Source organism: Taeniopygia guttata, chromosome 13, assembly GCF_048771995.1.
Source record: "Taeniopygia guttata chromosome 13, bTaeGut7.mat, whole genome shotgun sequence".
NCBI classification, from domain to species: domain Eukaryota; kingdom Metazoa; phylum Chordata; class Aves; order Passeriformes; family Estrildidae; genus Taeniopygia; species Taeniopygia guttata.
In genome coordinates, this window is record NC_133038.1 from 536189 (window position 1) to 554280 (window position 18092).

The 18092-nt window shown below is 45.4% G+C and overlaps 1 long non-coding RNA gene across 1 annotated transcript; it reads right to left on the minus strand.

Moving 5' to 3' along the window:
- Positions 1–10348: 10348 nt before the first annotated feature.
- LOC140685021 (uncharacterized) lies at positions 10349–12693 on the minus strand. The gene is made up of 4 exons (XR_012058145.1): positions 12490–12693; positions 12373–12402; positions 11580–11708; positions 10349–10715 (listed from the first exon to the last, which is right to left on the minus strand). It is a non-coding gene; the product is annotated as an uncharacterized lncRNA (long non-coding RNA).
- Between the last annotated feature and the right edge of the window lie 5399 nt (positions 12694–18092).

Here is an 18092-nt window from a genome sequence, read left to right on the forward strand (position 1 = left end):
GTTAGACTTAATTGCTGAAAAAAACCCAAAAGTTGTGGAGAAACAGGCAAATGTTTCAGAAATGTGGTGCTTGGTGTTAGTACCAGGCTCTTGTACCAATATGTGACTGTGCAGCTAAATTGGCTTTGGAGCCACACCCTGGCTGGGTGTGGTTTGAGCCGGACTTCATGGGACTGTGGATGACTGCAGGTGAACTGAAAGCCGCAACTGGTGATGGTTGTAGAACTATAAGCTAGTGCTTAAAGACATGCTTGGGCAACAGTTAATGTACCAATGCATGGAGCTGCCTTGAGAAAGTGAAAGAAATTTCAATGGCACTGAAACATCCACTTGCAGTCAGTGTGGTCATATGACCAAGGCTGGTTTGCTTTGTGCTTCTGCATTGCCCTGTGCTGTGCAAAGACTGAGAGAGGTAAGGCTTAAAACAGGGGTTGGGCAGGGTTAAAGCAATTCCCCTGCTGTCCTCTTGGGAGAGACTCCTAGCATAGGAGAGTTTTAAATCTCGGATATAATACATGTCATCAATTTATTCTATCAGTATTAAAGCAGTGTGGCTCAGCAATGCATCTTCATGTGCTCTTGTATTTTATATGTAAAGAATTGATGAATTTGAGGGTTATTGCTTCATTTAGATGCAACATGCACCTGTACTTGCTAAAGCTTTAATTTTTCTGTTAAACATGCACAACTGATTGAACAAAGAGGTCTTGAATTGTCCGGACAGACTTGCTGAGCTCAAGTTGTTAATAATGCTGAAGTGAGAATCTACACTTGTGACTAAGCTTTGTGTGAATACTTAGTGCAGGTAGCTATAGAAACTGCAATATTTTTTTCCTAAAAGCTTTGAAGACCCAGCACAGCAGAGCTCAACAACTCCTCTCTAATCTCTCAGGGCTCTCCTTTGCTTGCCATGAATTTTGTGGTTGCTGGCTGGCTGTTCAGAATATCTCATTGTTGACCTCTAGTTTTCTTAGTAAAATGTCTCAGCATAACATAAACTTGGGAAATAAAGAGTTTTGCTTTATAACAAAGTATTCAACATATGAACGACAGTCTTGCAGATATGAAGTGATGATGAGCCAAAGCCACAGTCTCTGGCTGGAGCACTCTGGGTTTCAGGGGAAGGAAGAGGAGCCTACTCAGACTTTGTCGACGTGGTATGTTGACAGATAAGGTTCACATCAGGACTCTGGCCAAAAACTGCACATCCCACTTCTGAAATAGCATATTTGGCTGGGAAATGACATTGTTGACTGTGTGTTATCATACTGAACTTGTAAAGATAACTTTACTTGCTTGTTTTCTCTCAGAAAAATCCTATTCTGTCTGCTTAATTTTCTTTGACCTTGCTCCCGTCTAAAGTAGGAGGCAGTGAGTGTGGATGCAGAACTGCTTGAATGCCAAGCTGCTTTTGGTGCTGTATGCAGGATTTGCTTACTGCTAATCTGATCTGAAGAGTAATAGATAATAAATATAATAGTTTGAAAGAAAAGAGCGTATGTGGCTTTTGAGATTCAGTACCTTCCCAAGCATATTTGTGTAGTCTGTCACATTATATTCCCTATTCTGTCTCCTTTCTGTTCTTCCTGCACCCTGAGATGGTGTTGGGGTGGCTCAGCACAGCAGGTGACCTGTCATTAAAGCCAGGCTCTTCATGCCCAAAACTTACCTGTGCTTGGTAAAGATTTCCCCAAAGATAGACTTTGTTTGTGAAGCCCTGGGAGAAATGCCCCCCAGGTGTTCTCCAGCTTTCAGAGAAGCCCTTGGCTTGAGCTTGCACATAAGGATGCTTCTTCTGAAATTCCTGATGAGGCCTTGAGAGAAAGTCAAGGATAAAACCAAACCACTCACTTGATGTTAGGATCAGCTGGGTTAAAACTCAAAGAGTAAGAATTATTTTTCATTAAAATCTGTTTTTCTCTCATGCTCTAAGGCCTCTCAGCTCTATGAGCAACATGTAGGGAAACTGGGGTAATGGTGCCCTGAGCTCTCCTAGCAGCACCTTGCTGTGTAAAGATGTGTAACCAGAGTGTGACCCAGCACACTCTTTGCTGGGGCAAGGAGAGAAAGAAAGGAGCCTGGCTGCACTTTGAGTTCCCAGCTGCTGGGGCAGATGGGCAGTGGCAGCTGCAGGGATGTGATGTGCTGGTGGGCAGCCCCATGGCTGTAGCTTGTAGCTCAGGTTCAGTACCCCCCTACAGTGTGTTCTGCTGTGGATCTTTGTGCAGCCCAGCGACCAAAAGCAGCTGTGTATCTGGTGTTTGCTGGCCAAGGACAGTATGGGTGAAGCTGTTTGGCAGTATGTTGTTTTGGGCTAGAAATGTACTCTGTCAGGGGTTTTACATCAAGATTTGGGTCAAAAAAAGCAGACCTCACATCCTGATTTAAAGGATAGATGTCTGCCAAGGAAGGCAGGAACCTCCCTTGGAATTGAAAATGTGACCCTTTTCCCTCTAAATTATTATAACTGAGATTAAGGGGCTTTCAGGCAAAGACATGGGAAAGCAGTAGCAGTTCTTTACTGGTGTGTGTGTGTGTGTAAGAAGGCAAACAAAGCACAGCAGCAGTGGCCAAGAGCACAGAGCCGAGAGCGGGGCAGTGATTCCCCACGGGAGCTCCTGCAGCTGGGGGGGATGTAAAATGATACCTGAGAGAGCTGGGTGAGCACCAATACAGGAGAGAGCTGGGTGGGCACCAACGTCCCCCTGTGTGACTGCTGGGTGTTCAGGACATTGGGCACTTCATCGTTCCTTATGGCTCCGGAGGATACTGCTGTCAGTGTCCATCTCTGCAAAGGTGATGGAAGATTGATGTATCACATCTGACCTGATAAGACCTGATGAACTTTCTAAGTTTTCTCTGCTTCTCTGGGCTGGAATGGAGTGACCCACCCACCGAGGTTCAGCAATCCTGTGGCCACATCCATTTGTAGACCTGGACAAAGTCTCCAAGTGATTCATCGCCTGGAAGAGGAGCTGGCTGATCCTGGCACTTACTCCAACTTCCACAGAAGATGAATTGAGTCCATGGGGCTCCTTCCTCTGGCTCTGGAGCAGATGTGTGGTTTTGGTATGGGAGTGGCAGCTGCAGTCAGCTGTGAGCATTACCCACCTGCACTCCAGGTGTGCAGCAGCCCCTGGCATCACTGAGCCCTCTGTGAAGGGAGCAGCCACTGCTGCTGCACCCGGGCAGGCTGGCAGTGAGAGCTCACATCTTCCTGCTACAGTATGATTTTGCTTGTTTGTGCACTGATTTCCTCTGCTTTGAGTAGGTGCAGACAAGTGAAATGTTTCTGACTCAGTGAGGTATGGGAATCTGTGAGCCTTAATACCATCTGTGGCCTTAGGCTGTCACTTCCTAAAACGTGTTAATTTAGTCATGCTCTCCTCTCAGCTCTCACTTTGCCCCCACATATGTATTTTGGTGGGAGAAACACTGCAAAATGTGTTCACCCGTGCCTGCAGGATGGAGGCAGTCACTGGCTGTGCTGTCCCCAGCCTGCAGGATGTCACCCTGCTAATATGCAGCCAAGTCCGGTTCTTGCAGGTGTGAGAGATGAGGTAACATTTTGCTGCAGCCAAAAGGTTATTAGAAAGGATTTACCCAGCCAGGCTTGTGTTATCAGAAAAACTTCCTGAGCTATTGATGCATAACAGCCCCCTTTAGCTGCACACTAGACCTTATCCAAATTCTGTTTGTAAAGATACAATGAGTTTGCAGTTCGGATTTAATCCTATGGGAAATAATAACTTGGGAAATTCTTCAAAGACAGCACTGTTGAACATTTCCCTTTGACCATGGCTGGCTCCAAGGCCACCCTTGAGGTGTCCCCTGCTTGTCCTCTGCATGTGCCACCAGCTCGTGCTCAGGCTGCCACGTAGCTGCGAGCATGGCTCGAGAGCTGTGCGGGGACCTGGGAGGCTGATCCTGCACAGCTGGGCCAGCTGCTGGCCAGAGCAACCAGAATAGTGTGAGAAGGAGCATTTGGAGCTTGGGAGGGAGAAATTAATGGAATCATTCAGCTGGAAGGGACCTGCAGCAATCATCTATCCAACTGCTTGGCCACTCCAGGACTGAATTTTTTCCTAGAAACCAACTTTCCTTTATTAAAAGCATATTTATTTTAAAAAACCCCAAACAAAACCAGAAAACCAAGAAACCAAAAAAAATTAAAAATATGCCAAGTGACATTAAAACAAACTCCTCTTAAATAAAATGCTGAATTCTCACTTGTGGGTGTTGCTAATCCCTTAAGTGCCTTTGAGGAGCCTGAGCAGTGCTTGGCAGTGGGAGCAGTGGCCAGCTTGTCATGGTGGCCCCAAGCCACAGCTGTGTGAAAGGACAGAGTGATTGTTGTGGATTCAAAAACTGAAAAAAGTTATTTTCCACAGAACAAGACAAAGTATCAAATAGTTGTGCTCAGTCTACACAGTAAGTTGATGCTTGTTCTTGCAGTAAGTTCTCCTTTGGAGAGGGGCAGGAGAAACAAGTGACCTTGTTTCCTTAACATGTTACCTGGAGTAAATACAGGGTATTTTACACTTCCAGAAGCTTTTATAACTCCAGTGGGGTTTCCCTGAGCTGAAGAGGATGTGGGTGGGATCTGAGGCACTTTGCAGTAGAAGCACACCTGGGACCTCTTATTCAGCAAGGCAGAGTGGAGCCTCAGGAGTCTAACTTGTTTGAGAGCACTGTTAACCTGCCATGTGGACCCTGTGGTTGGCTTGGTTTGTTATTGACAAAACAATTTTTAACCTTTCTGACATAAGTAAATAATTCAGAGACAGTGGTGTGGTGCAGAGGGACAGCGGATGGAGAAGGAGCTTCCCACGGGGCTGACAGAGGAAGCTCTGCTCTCCTCCAAGAGCTTGGTCCTGTCCTTTCCCAGTCCTGCTGTTTGCTGCAGGCTGGTAGCTCTGTTTCTAAGCCAGGCCAGGGTTTACACATAAGAACTGGAACTAATATTTCATTAAAAAATGGGGTGGAAATTAAAGTGAAATTTTACTATTGAGAGCTGTTGTTTTGTTAGCGCAACAGAGATCTGCCCCAGGTGTGAAACAGCACCCCCACAAACTGCTGGGAGCCAGCCTGGTGCTTGTTAAAGCTGGCTCTGATGGTGGTGGTGTTTTAAGGGGGAGCAGCTGTGCAGCTTCTGCAAGTATCAGTCGTGGGTAAAGCTTTCCACCTGACCATCACCTCCAGGTGTGTGACTGCCTGCTATGGGCATTGTTAACGTGATCGACTAGAGCTTCAACTGCCTTGCAAATGGATCCTGCTGGCCCCGGGGCTACTGGTTAGTGCTCAGCTTTGTGTTTTAATGCTTTTTCACTTAACTGAAGAGGAGCTGCTGTAACGGGAAAGCCACACTGGCAGAAGAGCTGCTTGGTAGGGATGTATTCTCTAGAACTGAGAGGCTTAGTGAGTAACAACGGGATAAAGGAGGTTTCTGATGATTGATTTAAATCCCAGTGAGATCACTGAATGAGAAGCTCATTTGAGCTCCGGGAAATCATGTTATACTTCCTGCTGGATTGGATTGCCACTCTGCAAACCAGACCTGGCACTGTGGGCCTGAGCCTGCCCTGCATTCACAGCCTGGCGGAGGATGGGAGCCAGGTGGACACTGCAGCGACATCCCCTGCTCTCAGCTGTGTGGTCTGGGGAGGCAGCACCCATGCCTGGGATGCAGGGTACTTCATCCAGGGTTATCCATCCCCAACCTTCCCACAGCACTCCATTCAAGTCAAAAAATGAAGTAAGCTCATTTTAATTTTGGTTTATGTGCTTTTGGGGAATGAATTCTGGATGGGGCAGGAAGTGGGGGTGCAGTGATGACCACTGCCTGTGCTCAGCTCCCACCACATCAACCACAGCCTTATCTCACCCCTCCATCTCAGGGAGGGAGGTCTCAGTCTATCACACGTCTTTCTCTTTTATTTTCTACCTTCCTTTATAACTTTTGTAAAGCTAAGACCCCTTTTAAACCTCTTCCATTAGATGCTGTCAATGATCACAGATAACTGTTCTGAGTAACACCTTGGCAAGAAAAAGCAAGCAATAAGGTAAGCTTATTCTTGTGGTGTACTTTGGAAATTTCCAGATAAGTCCAGTAGTCTTCTGGCCATCTGAAAAATTATTTGTACCTCTGGCTCTAGCTGTTGTATTTTTCCCACAATTTATTTGAAATATGTGATTTTTTGAAAGTAACATTTAAGTTCAGGAAGAGCAACCATTTTGGTGATACGTTTGCATTTGCCAGCAGGTTCTGGGGGAGCTGTGGCTTTTCAAGGCTAGCATGTCTGGGTTTTTGTAGAGTGGATCCATGCTGACTCAGTAGGAGGTGGATGGGATGTGCCTCTTGTTTCTCTGCAGGCAGGATTGCTCAAATCAGGAGAGAGAATAGGGATGATGCTGTTACAGATAGCAGGGGGAGGCAGAGATGGGGCTTTCCCATTCTTTCTGGTGTTTGTTCATGGTAGGTGGTTAAAAGTGCACTCGGGTCCCTCCAGCATTTTGTCCTGCACCCTAAGTTTAGATCCTGTTGTGAGGGCAGAGAAGAAATATTTAATTGCAAGTAATAAAAATTAAGAGTCTTTGCATGTGAATAGGCTTCAAGACATGTGAGCTCAGTGCTTATGGAAGTTATTAGAACACAGATTGTGCTGCTGCCAAGAACATTACATCCAGATTTCTTTTTTTTTCCATTGCCTTTGGGAGTATTTAGTGCATTGCACTTGAGAAGTTTCAAAGTCTGGATGAAGATTCAAATAACTTAGGAAATTGTGTATAGAGAATTAGGGTTGGTTCAGGATTGTTTCTGACCAGAATCAGATGGGGTTTCTGTAGGTCTTTGGGAAATTAATTCTTTTATACCTTTAACATAAGGTTACAGTCAATGATAATCAGACTTATAGTTTATGGATTGCTGATGTGCTGTTAGCTCAAACAAATTATTTAATACTTGCCATTTCTTCCACTGACTTTTTTAATATGAGCTTTTAAAATTATTTTCCATTATGTCCTGTAGTTAGTTTTATTATTGTTATTGAAGGCTATGGTTTCTTTTAATAAGATTATATTCTTTGTCCGCTCACAGCATTTGTGACTCAAGGATGTGGCTAACAGTTCTTTGTATCTTAAGACACAAAAAAAAGAGTTTTAAGTATTTCAGCTGTGGTAAGCAGGTACTGTAGCTTCAGTGCCTGGTTTATTTCCGTACTCTGATAAAGTCATGGGAAGAATTTACGTGCTGAAATTATCTGTCCATGTTTCCTTTGGGTCAAATTCTGTGGGTTAAACTTGTTTGAATCCTCTCATAACTTCACACTGATGGATAATATCAGGAATCTTCCTAAATTATGTGTCTTCTTGACTTTATTTGTATTAGGTGTAGGCTTCATCAGAGTATTTTTAAAGCTTTGCCCAGGTTTGGTTGTTATCATTATACATACTCTGATACCTGAAAAAACACCAGGATGCTGGTTTATTATTTTTAATGTTTGTTTATAAGCTTTACTTGGTTGCTTCATGTTGCAAAACAAGAGGAATAACTGAGCATGGCTTTGACCTTGAGGACTTATGTGAGAGGGCAACATATGTGTGTAGGAAACATGCAAGATAAATGCATTCGTAAAGGTAGTGAGGAAAATTCTGCTGCTGCCTACCCAGTTTGAAAGGTCAGAGTTTAATTGTAATCTGGTTTCCTTTTCTGCATTTCCTTGGTGCAAGAGCTGCAAGTAGATGTATGGAAAAATAAACATTTATACAGGAGGAGTGACCTAAATTTAAGAGTGGGTATAGTAAGAGTGAGTAGGTGAGTAGGGGTTTTTTCCTCTCTCTTTATGGACTTAAAAAACCAAATATGAGTCATGCTGGGAGTGCTACAGGATTTTCTGATCAGGTTGGTGGAATACTAAGCCCAAATGTAATGCTCAGGATTTAAAAATTAAACTGAATTGCATTAAGGTTAAATCTTGGAGGAGCTGCTGGAGTAGGTAGGTGCTCAGCAGGAAAACCCAACTGTATCTCAGCCAACCTCACCACAGGCAGTAATAAAAAGATGTTCTCTGGCAAGAGGTCCTAAAAATCATGGACTCCTGCAGAATAAATACCTTCCCAATAATACTGTGATTCTTCTGTTTACCATCCCAGTTCAAACACTGACTGGTGCAGTATCTCTTATTCTGTGGGGTTTTGTGAAACCCTTAGGGTGTGTTTGAAAAAGGCCAGCTCCAGAAAATATTGTGGGCTGACTTTTTATTTCTCACAGGGTTGAACAGGAGCACTTTGGTCATCTCTAGAGTTCATGAAACTGAACAGAGTGCTCTTCAATTTCTTTCAGTTTTTTAAACTGAGCTGTGCTTTGAAATGCTTGGGCAGGGGCAGGAGCTGCATGCCCGTGAGGAAAACCCCAAGGTGAAGGTGAGATCACAGATCCATAACATTAAACGATGACTTTGAGAAAGAAAGACACTAGGCTTAAAACAAACCACTTTTAAACTGGGTATCTTCTAATATTTTTCAAGGTCCTCTGGCAGTTGAGGTGAGGCTGCATACATGAGTAAATTCATGTATTACTCAGCAGCTGCTCTGAGAGGAAGGCCAGCAGTTGGTTGCATTTACTGTATGTGCTGTGAGGAATTTCAGGACAGCAGTTCAGCGGGTTTGTTTCTTTGCGTAGGTCCCATCCTTTCTCACACAACCCCAGAAACTCATCCTTCACATGGCTCTGTGAACATGGCCCTACAGAACCCTGCTGCAACTCAGATCTTGGCATCTCAGAGGTTTTCATAGTCATTGAGCTTTATAACTTTGTTTCTGTTTTCAATGTTCTCTGTGTTGGGGGGGTTTCCAAAGTGCTTATCTTGCCCAGGATGCAAAAAGATGCAGAGAGCTACAGCAAGACCTGTACCACCCCATCACTGTGTTAACCTGGAGATGCCCGATGGTTCAGGGCTTGCTGAGTATAATGGATGTTTTTCTCCACATGCCTTATAAATACTGTGTCTCTTTCTTCCTCTTACCACTATTTCATCGGCTGCAAAAATTATTTCTGATGGTCCAGTCTAGATTGGATATTGGTTAATGATTCAGACATGGATCATTAACATGATGGGAAATGGTGCAAACCTTCTGACCTGTGTATCTGTATGAATTACAAGGTTTAAATCTGTGAGGAATTACACTGCCCTAACAAGGAATTTCCATGGTTATTAGTGACTTTAATCAATTGGATAGTGACCATTCCTTGTCCAAAACTCACCAACCTTAGATAGGCTGGTGGGAGTGGTAAAGCGTGTTCAGCAGTAGTAAAGGTCTAAGCACCAAGGTAAGATTCATGTAGCAAACAGATATCTGTCATATTTCAGAGTTAGAAAATCAACTAATGACTCCATTATGTTTTATCACAGGAGTTTCAAATTTGGGTCCAGCCTTTTTCTGTGCTTAGAAGAGCCATGGATTTTTAACTGATGTTGGCTAGATTTGTTATTATACAAGCCAGTTGTCTTTTGGCTCAATTTTATGGCAAATTGTAGTTCTGTCTGTACTTGGAGAAGTCTGGATTCCTCCATCTTTTCTAACTGTGTGGACAAAACCCTTTAAACCTCTGATGCCTCTGAATCTCATGGGAACAGGTATCGGCAGCCCTTGGGAGACACATCATCCATGACCTTTTCTATCTGTTGTTACTGCAGACCAGGAGTACTGGTATTGCCATGACTAGAATTGGCCTTAATCACTACCTTGAGATAGTCTGCATTTTTAAAAACTCTTCTATTTAAGTCTCTGCCTAAGACTTTTTCCAGAAACACAGATATGTAGCAGAAAATCGGCATTTGGCATCCAGTTTGTATTGACTTACACAGAGCTGTGTGAGGTCTTGTGCAAGGTATATCATGCTCAGTGTCTTCTTATGGCATGAGATTCAGCACCAGTTTGGATCTAGTCATAACCTTACAAATTCTGCATACTGAAAAAAAGTGGAAAATTCAAAGCAAAGTCTGTTCAGCGCACTAGGAAAAGACGCTGCAGCAGCAGCATATTGAACCTCAAGGTTTATTCAGTTAGGTTCATGTTAAAGCTCATTGTAAATCAGGGGAAACTAGAAGCATGAATTTTGTGCTTAGGTTTAAATTACGTGGAACAGTGGCTGTTGGGTGTCTTCAACCCTCCTGGGGGTTGTGCTGGATCTCCTGGTCTGTGTTTGGTTTTCTGTTCCTTTTGTGCAGTCCCCACACACGTGATATAAGCCTATGGTATATCCTTATACCATAAAACTCTAGTGACGTAAGAAACTTCACATTTGATAACTGCACAAAATAAATGATGACACTTGGCCATACTTGTTATATGTTTTAATTGCTGTGTACAGTTTTAATTCCCTCCTTGCATTAGCCGTCAAAATTTAACATTAATTAGCATCGGAAGATTTGCATTAATTAATAAAGACTCTGTAACAGCCATATCTCCCCTCCCCTTCCCAGCCAGCCCCTCTCTGCCTGGGCAGCTCTTCCCTAGCCCAAGCCTCTGTGGGATTTCCAGGAGTCATGGCAGCTGCATTCACCATCCAGGTACAAACCCAACTCGCTTCTCCCAACATTCCTGCAGTCCAGCTTCCCATTGACCCATCTCAAGAAGTCTTCCAGACTCTCTTTAAATTTTGAGAAACCAGAATTTGCCTTTTTTAAGCAGCTGTTGTCATTGAGCGAAGATTTCTAGGAGAAAAAGGAGGTACTGATGCATGAGTACAGATGCTGCACATTCTGTCTCAGCTCACCGGGGTGGAGGATGCCGTCCTTCACACCCCCAAAACCATTTCACACAATTCTTAGAGGTTGTTAGTCATTAGCTATTTCTCTTTGACTTTCACAGTACTGCAGATTTTTCTGTGTTGATTTGGGAGGGCAGAGGAGTCATCTGCCAATCTGGAAGAAAGTCAAAACCATTTCTCTCACAATACCAAATCCTGGGGACTGTGAGGGACACTGGCTGGGTCCCAGCACGCTCCCAGCTGCAGCAGTGTGGATCACTTGTTGGTTGTATGACAAACTTAGACATGGCTTATTCTGCAGCTACAGTCGATAGAAAATTGATGCTTATGTGGTTTTCTTCCTAAAGCCTGCTTCTCTGTTGTAGGGGATTACCTAAATTCAGTTATTGTTGGAAATTTAGCCACTGGTCTGTGCAAACCCAATTTTTTTATCCCCTAATTTCTCTTTCTCTCTTTTGGATTCAAAATCTGAATTTTTCTCTGTAGTATTTCTGATCTGGTTTTTCTGCTATTAATTGCCTTGTTCTTAATGAAAGACAAGCTGTACAAGTCATTATTAATTGCATCTAATAGATAATCTTCATTGCTGCTGGACCAACTGAGCCATATTGATATGGTCTCCATAAGAATTAATTTGTGCATGGGAGAGGAAGTTTGGTATCCTTCCCTAGGGCTGTAGCTCATTCAAAATTAAAAATTAGTGATAATTTCTTTGATGAAATGTGAGAATCACCTGGTTTTTAAAACCCTAGATAAATGGATAACAACAAGAAAAAGTTTGAAACTCAAACAAATAGTAGAGACTTACCTCTAAAACATCGCAGTTTCTTTCTAGCTTCTCCATATCTTTCTCCACTCTTCTCATGCATTGTCTTTCGTGAATCCTTTTTAGTTCGTGAATAAATATTTCAGTGTTCTTATGTGCACAGCTTAGTTTCTAGGAGAAAAAAGGAAAATATATAGTGTTCTAGTGCAATAAGAAAGCTTTTATTTCTTAAAAGAACTGTTAATAAATAATATTGAATATGCCATTTTTCTCTGTAAATCTAAACGTCTTTCATTCTTTTTAGGATTTCCTCTTTCCTTCCTTCTTGCCAGAAGTGTTAAAAGGACAGTTTTCATAACTATCATTGCTGGAAATTTTGAAATAAAAAGTGTGCAGTTTCTGTCAGTGGAGGATGTGACCACTTTGGGAATTTGATTGGATTCCATCTAAGTCAGAGAGTGATTAATTTTGTCTTTGCTTTGGAAATAGGACACTTAGAGGGAGCTACTTTAAATATTTTCTTTATATTCCCTGTCCTTTGAAGACCAGACTTTGCAATCACAACAGAAATTTCTCTGGAAAAATATTAAAAAGAACTGATAAAAATTGAGTTGTGGCATGATTATCTTTAGGAGCAATTAAAATGGTTAGTAGCCAGGCTCTCATAATCTTTTAAAGATAGGTCATTGCATCAGTATTTTGGGACACCACTTACATCTGCAACAATTACAGTTTGCTTTAAATGTCCTCAGACTTGCTATGCCAGAGGTTACACTCCAAGTTCCCTTTGGAGACTCTAACTGAAAATAATAGAAGGGAAGCAACAGGTTCTTACCTTTACGTGGAGCGGTATGGAGAATTTCTTCTGGAAACAATAGAAATCTTCTTAGTACAAACTGGAAATCATCTCAAAAAGTAAATCTGGTGTGAGGGAAGCGGGGAAATTACTTACTGTTATGAGTCCATTTTCAGCCTTAAGCAAACAAAGCATTTCATCAACTAGTGAGTATTTAGTCTCGTTCAACAGACGAGGCATTTCCTTCTGAGGGAGAAAGTAACTGGACACTCCAGAACTCAATAATAGCAAGAATATGTGAGGATGCATTTTAAAGGTCTTAATTTGGAGCTTGACCCGTTATCTGAAAAGGGCTTTGAATTCAAGCTCTTCTCTCTTGGCAGATACAAAGCTGGCTTATATAGAGAAGATGAGTAGATGCGGATGTGATTGCTATCTTATCTCATTCATAAATCGTTCAAATCAGACAACAACTACAGCGTGAGCAGGTGAATTATCAGCATATCAGATATGAGAAACTTTTATGATTCAAGTTCTGGTAAATTTCCTAAAGCCTCTAACTTCAGAGCAATGAATGCTTTAATGCAAGAAAAAGTGATGTGTAAGGGCATGAATATTGTAAAAGAATAACAGAATAATCATGAAATCATAGAATGGTTAGGGCTGGAAGGACGTTAAAGCTCATCTTGTTCCAACCTCCTGCCATGGCCAGGGACGTCTTCCACTAGACAGGTTTGTCAGAGCCCCATCCAGCCTGAACTTGGACCCTTCCAGGGATGGGGCAGCCACAACTTCTCTGGGCAACCTGTGCCAGGGCCTCACCACCCTCACAGGGAAGAATGTCTTCCTAACATCCAACCTAACCCTCCCCTGTCAATTTGAAGCCATTCTCCTTTGTCCTATGAAGGAAAATATCTGAGGGAACTTGTAGTAAATCAACCATGAAAGGGATTGCTTCTGTCAGAAAAGACTACATCTTATGTTGCTGTAAATTTTTGCAGTTCTACAATTTCAGCACCTCTGGTGCTAAATCAGCTAAAGATGGAGTCCATAGGATCTAATTAATCATCTACATCCCTGCAGTGTGACTTGGAGTGGCACAGACATGTGCAACAGCCTTGCAAATCTGACTGCTTTTCTAGAGCGAATATCGTCTCTTTGGCCTGAAAACAATTGGCTGTTTGTTCATTGTAATTGTGAGAGCTAGATTTTACCCTGGCATAATTAATTTGTATGATAATGCTGTTCAAAGCTACAGTCTTGGGTGGCAACTGCAGCTTTTCCTTCTCATGGTACAGGGAATGTTTTCTTCTTCATTAATGATATTTGGGCCCTTATGTAACCCTTCCCAAAGGTAATGAGGTTATTTACATGGGGACATGGTTAGTAAGTGACAGGAGGGGCTGCAAGGACAGTGCCACATTGTATGGTGGTGTGTCAGGGTGCTTTGGGGTGGGACCCCAGCGTCCCACAGGAGGGCAATGCACTCTAAAGACAAAAAAAGAGTAATTTGTTCTATGCTAGGTAGCAATTAATGTTGCAGCCAATCAAAGGAAGTGTCATCAAGATAGCTCTGAGTATGAAGTTATTTCTGGCCACCAAAGAAAGGGAAATCACTCATCATCAGCATTGGTGCCAACCATGCCTGGCAGTGCAGTGGGGGGTTTTGTAACCTTCCCCAGGACACCTGGGCTGCCTCACCTTGTTCTGTGCTCAGGAACAGCCCTGGCTCCAGCAGAGAGCTTGGAGGAGCTCCTTGTTCAGTGCCAGAAGCAATGTGCTGGCAAGTGCTCTTTGGGAAGGGTGAGGGAAGAGCCAAGCTCCCAGCAGGAGCACCAAGCTTTGCCAATATCCCTGTCAGCTTGGGGCCAGTAGGTATTAGGGTGTCTCCTAAATATTTCCCATATAGGCCAGTTTCTATTCTAAGTCTATATTTGATTTTAAGATATGTAATTTCATATAAAATGTCTGACAAAGCACAAAGTGGGTGGATGGGGTTTTCCAGATTTGATTAGGGAAATTTTGTGTTGAGTCAGGGATATGTTTCCTTCTGGATAGTCTTCTAAATAATAATAATAACAACAATACTACTACTAATAATATGGATATTTGAGACTGGATGATGTTCTAAAGTCTTTGTCTTGGTACCTTTTGGGTTGTCCCTACTATGAAAATAAATCCACATGTTAACAACGGCCACGTTATTCACTGCTTTGCAAACTGGGTAAGTTATTTACATTGCTATGGGAATGGTTCTTGTAGCAAAAACCACTTAGGAAATGGTCGTAGTGGATGTACTTTCCAACACTGCTTTGGTTCAGCTCTCTGATGAGAAGACTGAATCATTCTCTCAAAGGGCAACATTTTAGTATCAATTGGTCTGTTGTTGTCCTGGCCCCCTCATTTCCTAGTTAGGCTATTGCAAGACCAAGTAGCTTTGGGCATCTCTTTTCACCTGACAGCCTGAGGTAGAATAGATTAAAATGAGTTACCAAGATCAAAGTTTAAATCTTTAAATTGGCACACCAAAAAATGCAAAACATGTAAATAATGTCTTTGTACTTTCTCCTGTGTGAGTTTCAGTATCTGTTGGTAACACAAGGAAGCCCATTTTGCTCCTCACCCCTGGAGGTGGAAGAAATCAGGGAAGGACACTCTACTTTACCTTCTCCCACTTCTGTCTGGGTCATTTGCTCCAGGGGAGGTGGTGGGTGAGAGGTTCAGCCACCACCTTGCTGTATACAAGGATTTAGTAGCCAGACCCACCAGACGTGAAGCCGTGTGTGACACCTTCTAAACCCATTTATGGAATCATTTTTGTACCAGATACCTTTGGAACAGTGTCACTCCTATTAATACATACCTACCTGGCAGACATGCTCTGATTAAGTGTCAAATAGCTCTGAAGCTGCTGGAGAGAAGTAGCAAGGTGTTATCAGAGGGCTCATGCTCAGAGCAGCTCCCTGGCACAGGGTGAATCTGGCCAGGTGTCAGTGCCCAGCCCTCATGCCTGCACTGACTCCTGCTCAAATCCAGCCTTCTCTTAGGAGCTGTGGAGCCTGACAGAGCTGTTTTCCTTTCAACTCTTTCTGTATGGGATGTGAAAATCTGCTGTGCTTTATTAAACCCTTTTGACTGATAGATTTTTATAAAAACATGTTTTATATGCCAAAACCACTCTGAACAGGAGTGCTCATGTTTTTTACCAGCTGAAGAGTTTCAAGGGCGTTGGGACAGGGAGTTTTGAGAAGCTGGGATAAACAATCAGAACACCAGATTTCTCAAAGTGGTGAAAAATATTTGACATTGAAGTCTGACAGTTGCACACCTGGGGGATGCCTTGTCAGTGGGCTTGGGCGCTGCGGGGGAACTGAGGCACACAAGCCCTTTTTCCGGCTCGTTCAGAAAATAGCTCCTTCTGAAATCTTCCTTCACCTTTCTGTGACACTGCTGAGCTCTTTAGAGTAATATCGAGAAAAGATGATGAAAAACCGGAGCGAGTGACTCGCCCGCAGCGCTTTTTTTTTGGGTGCGGAGCGCGGGCCGGGGCTGCCACCTAGAGAGCAGCGGGGCCAGCGCACAGCACAGCCCCGCACAGCCCCGCACAGCACAGCCCCGCACAGCACAGCCCCGCACAGCACAGCACCGCACAGCCCCGCCCCGCACAGCCCCGCACCGCACAGCCCCGCACAGCACAGCCCCGCACAGCCCCGCACAGCACCGCCCCGCACAGCACCGCCCCGCACCGCACCGCCCCGCACCGCACAGCCCCGCACAGCCCCGCACAGCCCCGCACCGCCCCGCACCGCACAGCACAGCCCCGCACAGCCCCGCACAGCCCCGCACAGCCCCGCACAGCCCCGCACAGCACCGCCCCGCACCGCCCCGCACCGCCCCGCACCGCACAGCCCCGCACAGCACCGCACAGCCCCGCACCGCACCGCACCGCACCGCACAGCCCCGCACAGCCCCGCACAGCACAGCACCGCCCCGCACAGCACCGCACAGCACAGCACCGCACAGCACCGCATCGCACAGCCCCGCACAGCCCCGCACAGCCCCGCACAGCACCGCACAGCACAGCCCCGCACAGCCCCGCACGGCACCGCACAGCACGCACAGTCCCGCACAGCCCCGCACAGCCCCGCACAGCCCCGCACCGCACAGCACCGCACAGCACCGCACAGCCCCGCACAGCACCGCACCGCACCGCACAGCACCGCACAGCACAGCACCGCACAGCACCGCACCGCACAGCCCCGCACAGCACCGCACAGCCCCGCACAGCCCCGCACAGCCCCGCACAGCCCCGCACAGCCCCGCACCGCACAGCACCGCACAGCACCGCACAGCACCGCACAGCACCGCACCGCACAGCACAGCACCGCACAGCACAGCACCGCACCGCCCCGCACAGCCCCGCACAGCCCCGCACAGCTCCGCACAGCACCGCACAGCCCCGCACCGCATCGCACAGCCCCGCACAGCGCCGCACAGCACCGCACAGCCCCGCACAGCACCGCACAGCCCCGCACAGCACAGCACCGCACAGCACCGCACAGCACCGCATCGCACAGCACCGCACCGCATCGCACAGCACCGCACCGGCACCTTCTGGGCACAAACTCCTGCCCCGGCTCGGCACAGCTCTGCCGGCACGGGCTGCCCGCTCTGCCGCGCATCCCAAACCGAGCGGTCGCCTGGGGCAGATGAATAATGGTGATAAATAAGTGTATTTGTAGTTGAGCAAATGATTGCTCTGGGAGCAGGTGTGTCTGCTGTTCTCCAGGCCGTTCTAAGGGAAACATTATTGCAGGCTCATAGAATCGCAGAATAGTTTGGGTCGGAAGTGACCTTAAAGCTGGCTTAGTCCCAGTCCCCTGCCATGGCAGGGACACCTTTCATTATCCCAGGTTGCTCCAAGCCCCATCCAACCTGCCCCTGGGCACTTCCAGGGATGGGGCACCCCCAGTTTCTCAGGACAGCCTGCTCCAGTGTCCCACCATTTTTCGATCTTCCCTCCTCACCATGACCAAAATCCACAGCATTTCCCAGTAGTTAGTCCTGGCCCATTGCTTTGCCTCCCCCTCAGAAGATTTCTGCTAAAAAAATGTAAAACTTTCTTTGGGAGCAATCTTTTTCTATGCTTTCCGCTCTCATCCCACAGGATCACGGCCCTTTCGCTCCTTAGAAGATTAACTATTCCTCTCTGCACCCAGTCCCAAAGGAGAGAGCAGCGTTGCACTCTGTGTAGGATTGTGCTCCTGCTGCCCAGAGAGCTTTCAGCCTTTGAGCTGGAGGTCAGTACCGGCCCTTTCAGAGCAGCTTTTCAGCAGGGTGTGTGCCAGGCTGGGGGTGATGGGGCTAGAATGTTCCTTTGTGAGTCCTGTCATTACAGGAGTTACCAGCTCCAGCCCAAGGCACGGACGTACCCAGGGTCACCTTCCTCCTGCCCTCTCGCCCCCTCACAGGGTGAGCTGCTCTGACCTAAAGCCACTAAAAATGTCAAACCTTTGTTTTTTGCATTCTGTATTTTTGTAGGTATTGGTTCATATTTTATTCCTGACTGTTTTGGGGTGGCAGAGAGATAATGACTGAACCTATTGTTGGGTTGTGGTTTTTTATCCTGTTCATACAGTGACTACTGTTTCTTTCTTCCCCCACACTCAAGAAACTCCTCTTCAGGTGTTGTTACAGAAATTGGCTGATTTTTCAAACGTGGGTTGCCTTAAGGAATCCTGCAGATTCCAGTGTGGTTT